The sequence below is a fragment of the Idiotropiscis lumnitzeri genome, unplaced genomic scaffold (assembly GCF_059441095.1).
Source record: "Idiotropiscis lumnitzeri isolate Australia: NSW breed Sydney's pygmy pipehorse unplaced genomic scaffold, RoL_Ilum_1.0 HiC_scaffold_24, whole genome shotgun sequence".
Taxonomy (NCBI): domain Eukaryota; kingdom Metazoa; phylum Chordata; class Actinopteri; order Syngnathiformes; family Syngnathidae; genus Idiotropiscis; species Idiotropiscis lumnitzeri.
Genome location: NW_028283562.1, coordinates 3,734,386 through 3,740,678, shown reverse-complemented (window position 1 = coordinate 3,740,678; position 6,293 = coordinate 3,734,386). Strand labels below are relative to the sequence as shown.

The 6,293-nt window shown below is 41.2% G+C and overlaps 1 long non-coding RNA gene across 1 annotated transcript; it reads right to left on the bottom strand.

Moving 5' to 3' along the window:
* Positions 1–1,788: 1,788 nt before the first annotated feature.
* On the bottom strand, positions 1,789–2,894 carry LOC148316052 (uncharacterized). The gene is made up of 2 exons (XR_015840403.1): positions 2,828–2,894; positions 1,789–2,750 (listed from the first exon to the last, which is right to left on the bottom strand). It is a non-coding gene; the product is annotated as an uncharacterized LOC148316052 (long non-coding RNA).
* Positions 2,895–6,293: the final 3,399 nt, after the last annotated feature.

Genomic DNA, 6,293 nt, shown 5'->3' with positions numbered 1-6,293 from the left:
GCTGCCTGATGTGTGTGTAAAGTTTCACGAGTTGTCGTTCATATTTAGAACCTCATAATCAGCGTTGTTTTATTGCCGAACAGTGCAATGCCACTCCCACAACTTTTCACGAAAAAGGATGAATTTCGTATTGTGACATCCTCATGGCCGAAACAGTCATCCGAGCATATATGAGGGCGACCTTGTTGAGTTGCACGGAGAAAAACATCCAAAAAAATAACTTGTATTAGCTTTTACCAGTTGGTGGCGCTACTACTACGATGAAAAATAAGTTGGTGGATGTCTTCAGGGCTGAAGTATCCTCAAATGTGTACAACTTCGAGAAGATAGTATCATCTGAGTAATGTTGCCGGAGCTTTTGTTGCCACAGAGTACAATCGGACTTTTCAGCACCGTAATAGCCACGCCTTTTGCCAAAACGTCACAAAATTCGGCAGAGAGTAAGTGAGTCTTTTCTGACTAATTTTCAGTCGGATTCGTCAAAAGGGCACCGTGCAGTACGTGAAAATTAAAATAAAAACAAATTTTTGATTCCACTTGGCGGCACTGTGTGTATAACAAAATAATAACATTAAGATGTCTTCAGGTCGGGACGTTTTATTTACAGGTGAAGGTTTGGATTTTTAGGAGCATGTGCAGGGGAGTTATTAAGCATTCATTTATTTGTATTAGGTTCATTTTGTCTTCTTATTATTGATATTTGACTGATTCATTAAAAGCAGACAATTATGTTTTAGGTTAATTTTTTACCTGACATGTTTCGGCGAGTCTTTCGCCTTCTTCAGAGTGTCGCATGATGGTGTCTTGAGACCCGTCTTTATCAGCTGATGTTCCATGAGGGTGTGACTTACCTGTCAAAAAAATTAAAAAATCAGAGCAGTAAAAGAACAAGCACAACATGAACATTACAAATCAGCAATCACTGACCACTGCAAAAGGGAAAAGCACATCATGGACTGGGAGAAGGGCAGGGTCATCCGCACCGGAGAGAACAAACTACAGCGCTGGATCAAAGAAGCAATTGAGATCTGCAAGCGAGGCATAAAAACCATGAACAGAGACAAGGGAGCCTTCATCCTCTCTACCACCTGGAGCAGCATCTTGGCGGAGTGAACGGACAGCGGGGGGCGTGACTTGCCTTCATTCTTGTGACAGGTAAGGCACGCCTTCATGGAACATCAGCTGATAAAGACTGGTCACAAGACACCATCACAGGGTTCGAAGTTAACTTTAAAAACTGCTTCCCCATAGGGCAAGTGCCACTAAAATTTGCCTTGCCCGAGTGGCCAAATTACTTGCCCAACTTGGGCAAGTGACAATTTTTTTTCTCTTGCCCTGAGTGACTTTTTGTATGACAAAGTGTCTAATTACAAATTGCATGAATTTTTTGTTCGGACAGTTCCCGCCTAGAAAGAATTAAAAATACGTTACAATCATAAGTGTTGCTTATATAAAAATGTATCATGTATTAACACATTAATTAGGTGTCTGCTGACCCAGGATTATGTTATTAAGATAAGATAAGATAAGATGTCCTTTATTAGTCCCACAATGGGGAAATTTGAGGTGTTACAGCAGCAAAGATATAGAGAAAAGGCTCAATAGTGAGCCACGCTGCTGTAAACAGGCAGCCACTCGCGCGGCGCCGGAACCGGTTGTTATGTAACCCCCGATTACTTAAAGATAGTGTTAGTTTGATATTTAATAAATTGGACCAGACTCTAGATTCTCGAAGGCTACAATAGTGATAATTGATAGGTGTGTGAATGAAATAGCTGGAGGCAGAAATGAGCAACAACAATAACTGTATTAACATGGAAAACAAAACAATTATTTACAAATTCACAGCCGGCATCATATACATAAAATAAATCACAAATCCCAAAAATTAGAAATAATAATCCCAAAGTCCTACTGAGCTCAGTAATATTTTGTTTAAGTCAGTCAATGTTCTTTCCGGTAGTCTTGGGGAAAAAAGTCTTGTCGTGGTGGTAATTAGGTGTGTTACCACGTGATGTTCACAAAGAAGTTGGTGAAGACTGTGGTTCCTTTATCGCAGATGTGGTTCTGGGCTCAGGCTCGCCATCTCCATCAAAGGAGAATCCATTCAGTTTCGGATCTTGGTTTAATGCCAAGACAAAAAACCCAGCCTGCATAACAATAATGAAATTATTGTATGCAGCTAATAAGTCTATTATCAGTTTCCAGTATCATCAGTCGCTATAGCTCTATAGTTTTCAATTATCATAAATACTGCATCTAAATATCACATTTATAACAGTTATTAATTTACATGCATGTTTTCCAAATTGTCATTGTAACACATGAAATGAACTCATGAGCTAACAATAAACACATTTCTCAATATGTCCAATTTCTCAATAACCATGTTTTATGGTTTACATATCAATCACTTCAATAAAGAAATAATTGTATAACAAACATAACTGAGTCAATTCAACATTTCACTTTTAACACATATTACATCAAAATGAGCAGTTATACATTTGTTTGTCAACATAAACCTTGCTTTAGAAAGACCTTAAAACAAGTAAAATCAACTCTTTCACTGTAAACAAGCAGTACATTTCCACTCGCGATTAGCATTAGCTTAACGTTAGCTTAGCGTTAGCCTCACATAAACGTTTTTACGACAGTCCATAGCAAGTGCATGGCGACTCACCAATACGACGTTCAAGTACGAACACGGTCGAATTGTCACAGACCCTCAGTTCTCACTGGTATCCACACTTGAGATAAAACATTTCCCAATTAACATTTTATTATTGGTCACATTTATATCAACTTCAATAAGTATTTCACTCACCGAACGGCACATTAGCATTAGATATCGTCACGCAACCTTTCAGTAGGGTGTCCAGGCGTAAAAGAACGATATACACAGCTAATCTCGAGATAGCATCTCGAGAAGGTGGGACAACTTGACTTTGACGAATCAGAAAGTCATAATCAGATGAATGACACTCCAAACAGGAAATCAAGTAGACGAGAGATATACACTTCCTCTTAACACAATAAATGTTTTTTCAAAATAAAATGGTGTTTTCTCTACTGGGTTACATTATGTTATGTTATATATCAAAGAGAATGTGGAATGACACTGAACGATGGAAGGTGGAAGCATGTGGAAAGATCGTGAATGACATTGAATGATTTGGAATGACACTGAAAGATTTTGAATAATACTGAATGACACTGAATGAAGTAAAACTCTCTGGGAACGGGCCAATTCAAGATAGCTGCCGCACTGTGGGGGAGGCTTTGGTACCAAATTTGGAAAGAGACCCAAACGGTTGGGTCCATTTTATATCAGTGTGGGGGTGAAACGTTGGTCTTGGCGGAGCTGTCTGAATATTGGAGAAGTGAGAAGACAAAGTAAAACAGAACAATTAAAATCACTCTTCAAATACATATTGTTTGGTAAGCAGAGCATGATTTACAGCTCACCATTTTATTGCATGCACCAAGCATGTTATACATTTTTCTGTCCACGGGATGGCGTAGTCAAGAAAAATGAAGCATCTCGAAGCCCATTCGTGTGTGAAGTATTTCCCTGCAGGGCTTGGCTGCTTTATGGGGCTTCATTTTGCCATCACTAGTTTTAGATAGTTTTAATTTTTGAAAGAGCATTTTCATTTTACAGTGAACCCTCGCTACTTCGCGGTTCACCTTTCGCGGGTTCAGTGCTTCGCGGGTCTAAAAAATATTCGGGGGCATTGTAGTTTCGCCGAGCGGCACGACGGGGCGCTGGAGCTGTTAGACGGCCGGCATGCGCCGAAGAAGAGCGTGGGCGAAGAGGAGAGTGGACGAAGAAGAGCACGTTCCCCCGGGCACGATTTGGGGCGACGTTTCGCGCGGTTCGGACCGTACCAGAGCTCCGGCCAGCGTGCGTGGCAGTTAAGCCGAAGAGGAACAACTTCCGCCCGGGCACTAGCGGGGCGACATTTCGCTCTGTTCGGGAGCGTACGAGAGCTCCGGAGGAGGCCGGCCGGCGTGCGTGGCAGTTAAGCCGAAGAGGAGCACCTTCCCCGGGCACGGGCGGTGTCAAGCGGCCCCTAAGTTTAACCGAATGGAAGCTCCGGAGGAGGAGGGCATGCTCGCGTCACAGTTAAGCCGAAGAGAAGCACCTTCCCCGGGCACGGGCGGTGCCAAGCGGCCCTTAAGTTTAACCGAATGGAAGCTCCGGGGGAGGAGGGCGGGCGTGTGTCACAGTTAAGCCGAATAGGAGCACCTTCCCCGGGCACGGGCGGGGCGAAATGAAACCGAGTTCAATCGAACGGAGACACGCTTCGGGGGAGCAGGTCCGGCGTGCATGACAATTAAGCCGAAGAGGAGCACCTCTTCCGCCCGAGCACGAGCGGAGCGCGAGGCTGTCAGTTATGAATGAATAAATGAATAAAAAAAATAAATGAAGAATGCCACCTTTCATTTCACAGGGCACACCGGACGGCGTACCAGCAGGTAAAGGTCGAAGCAATTAAAAAAATACAAAAAGAAGTAATTGAATAAATACAAAAATAATGGCTGGGGAATAAAAAAATAATAAGTTTTAATAATAATTTTTTTTTTTTTGTTATAGCATGAATTTCACTCTCTCTCTCTCTACCCGTGTATATATATATATATATATATATATTTATTAATTTTTTTTTTTTAAACATTTTTGAAGGTGCACCACTACTTCGCACTTTTTTTTTTAAGCATTTTTGAAGGTGCGCCGCTACTTCGCAGATTTTCAGTTTTCGCGGGTGGTCTCGGTCCCCATTAACCGCGATAACCGAGGGTTCACTGTATTTTTTTCATTATCGAATTTTATTTTTTTCTATTCAAGTTTTGAGTTCATTTTCGTTTACTAAAATAACCTTGGGCTGCAACTACTATCACAGCAACGGCTCATTATATTTTGGCTGCTAAATATGCCAATTTGTCAGAGAGAAGACCGTGACAAAGAATGGCCCAATCGCAATAAACACTCTACACCATACGTTCCTCGTTGACGTGTACATGGGGTGTTGCAGAGCACAGGTTCCAAGCGTACCGATATTGCAAAATTGGGACAATGCGTGTGACGACACCAACTTCCGCCTCCTATGTCATCGAGCTTGGCGGCACGTTATCATTATGTATTTATTTGTAACAATTTTGACGTGACGTTGAGAGTGATATTCAAACTTAAGTAATGTGGTAGTTAGGAAAAAACCCTGGCTTGGGACCCACCGGAACAAGCTATAGCTTCATTTATACTATTTGAGGCGCTCTCACAATCTGCGGCGCATGCACACAAGGTCGCTAAGTACGCTAGCTGCACTCGGACAAAACACGTAGGTGACTTTAAAAGAGTGACCGAAATTGCACACATGCAACTGTTTATCATAATGTCATAATTCGATATGTACATTTGAAGATAATTTTTTTCAGCATGGGCACAAGAATTCCACCGAACATCGCCAGTTCAATGGGATTTTGGTTAAGTCCGCAAATAATTGTGGACAATATACTTTGGCTGCGCGCTCGAATAATTTTACTCGTATATACTTCAATGAGGGTGTAGTGTGGGTATCGGGATCTTTAACACGCCCTAACACGAAGCTGACTCTCCAACCGCCACAGCATTTTAATGACGAAATTATAAAATAAACAAAAACACTGTTCAACAACATAAAATAAAATAAAAAATCACATCATACTTACATTTATAAACTTTAATCCTCAAGAACATTATTCTCAGGTTGACCGAAAGACGAGGACACGGGAGCGCCTCGGGCATGTTCTTCTTCCTTGTGTAGGCGAATGACATTTTAAGGTGCTTGTCCGCCACCTGCTGTGCTGAACTATGTATTAAATAAGAAAAGCAAATTGTTGAATGTTTTTTCCCCAATGAAGACTGAATTGTAAAATACCCGGAAATGGCTTTTCTGTTTTATTGTGCATTTAAAAAAAATTCAGATTGTCCTTTTTTGTTGAGATAATTGTTGAATATTGAAATTGCACATGTAACTGGTAATTTAGTTTTAGATATTATTTGAACCAGTGGAGGGCCATGCATTTCACACCTGGGCCTTCAATGAAGTCCTACTTCGTCCTACTTGAATAAATCCCCCTCATAATACCATAATTTATGACACCACGGGTGGACAAACAATATACAGAAAAGCACTTAGACAGCACTGACCGAGTGTTGGACGATATAGCTTCTCTTGAAAGGTCCGTGTTGAAAATGGCCTCGCAAGTGAATCTTCAATTTCTAAAGATAAAGATGTCTTTTAATTGTC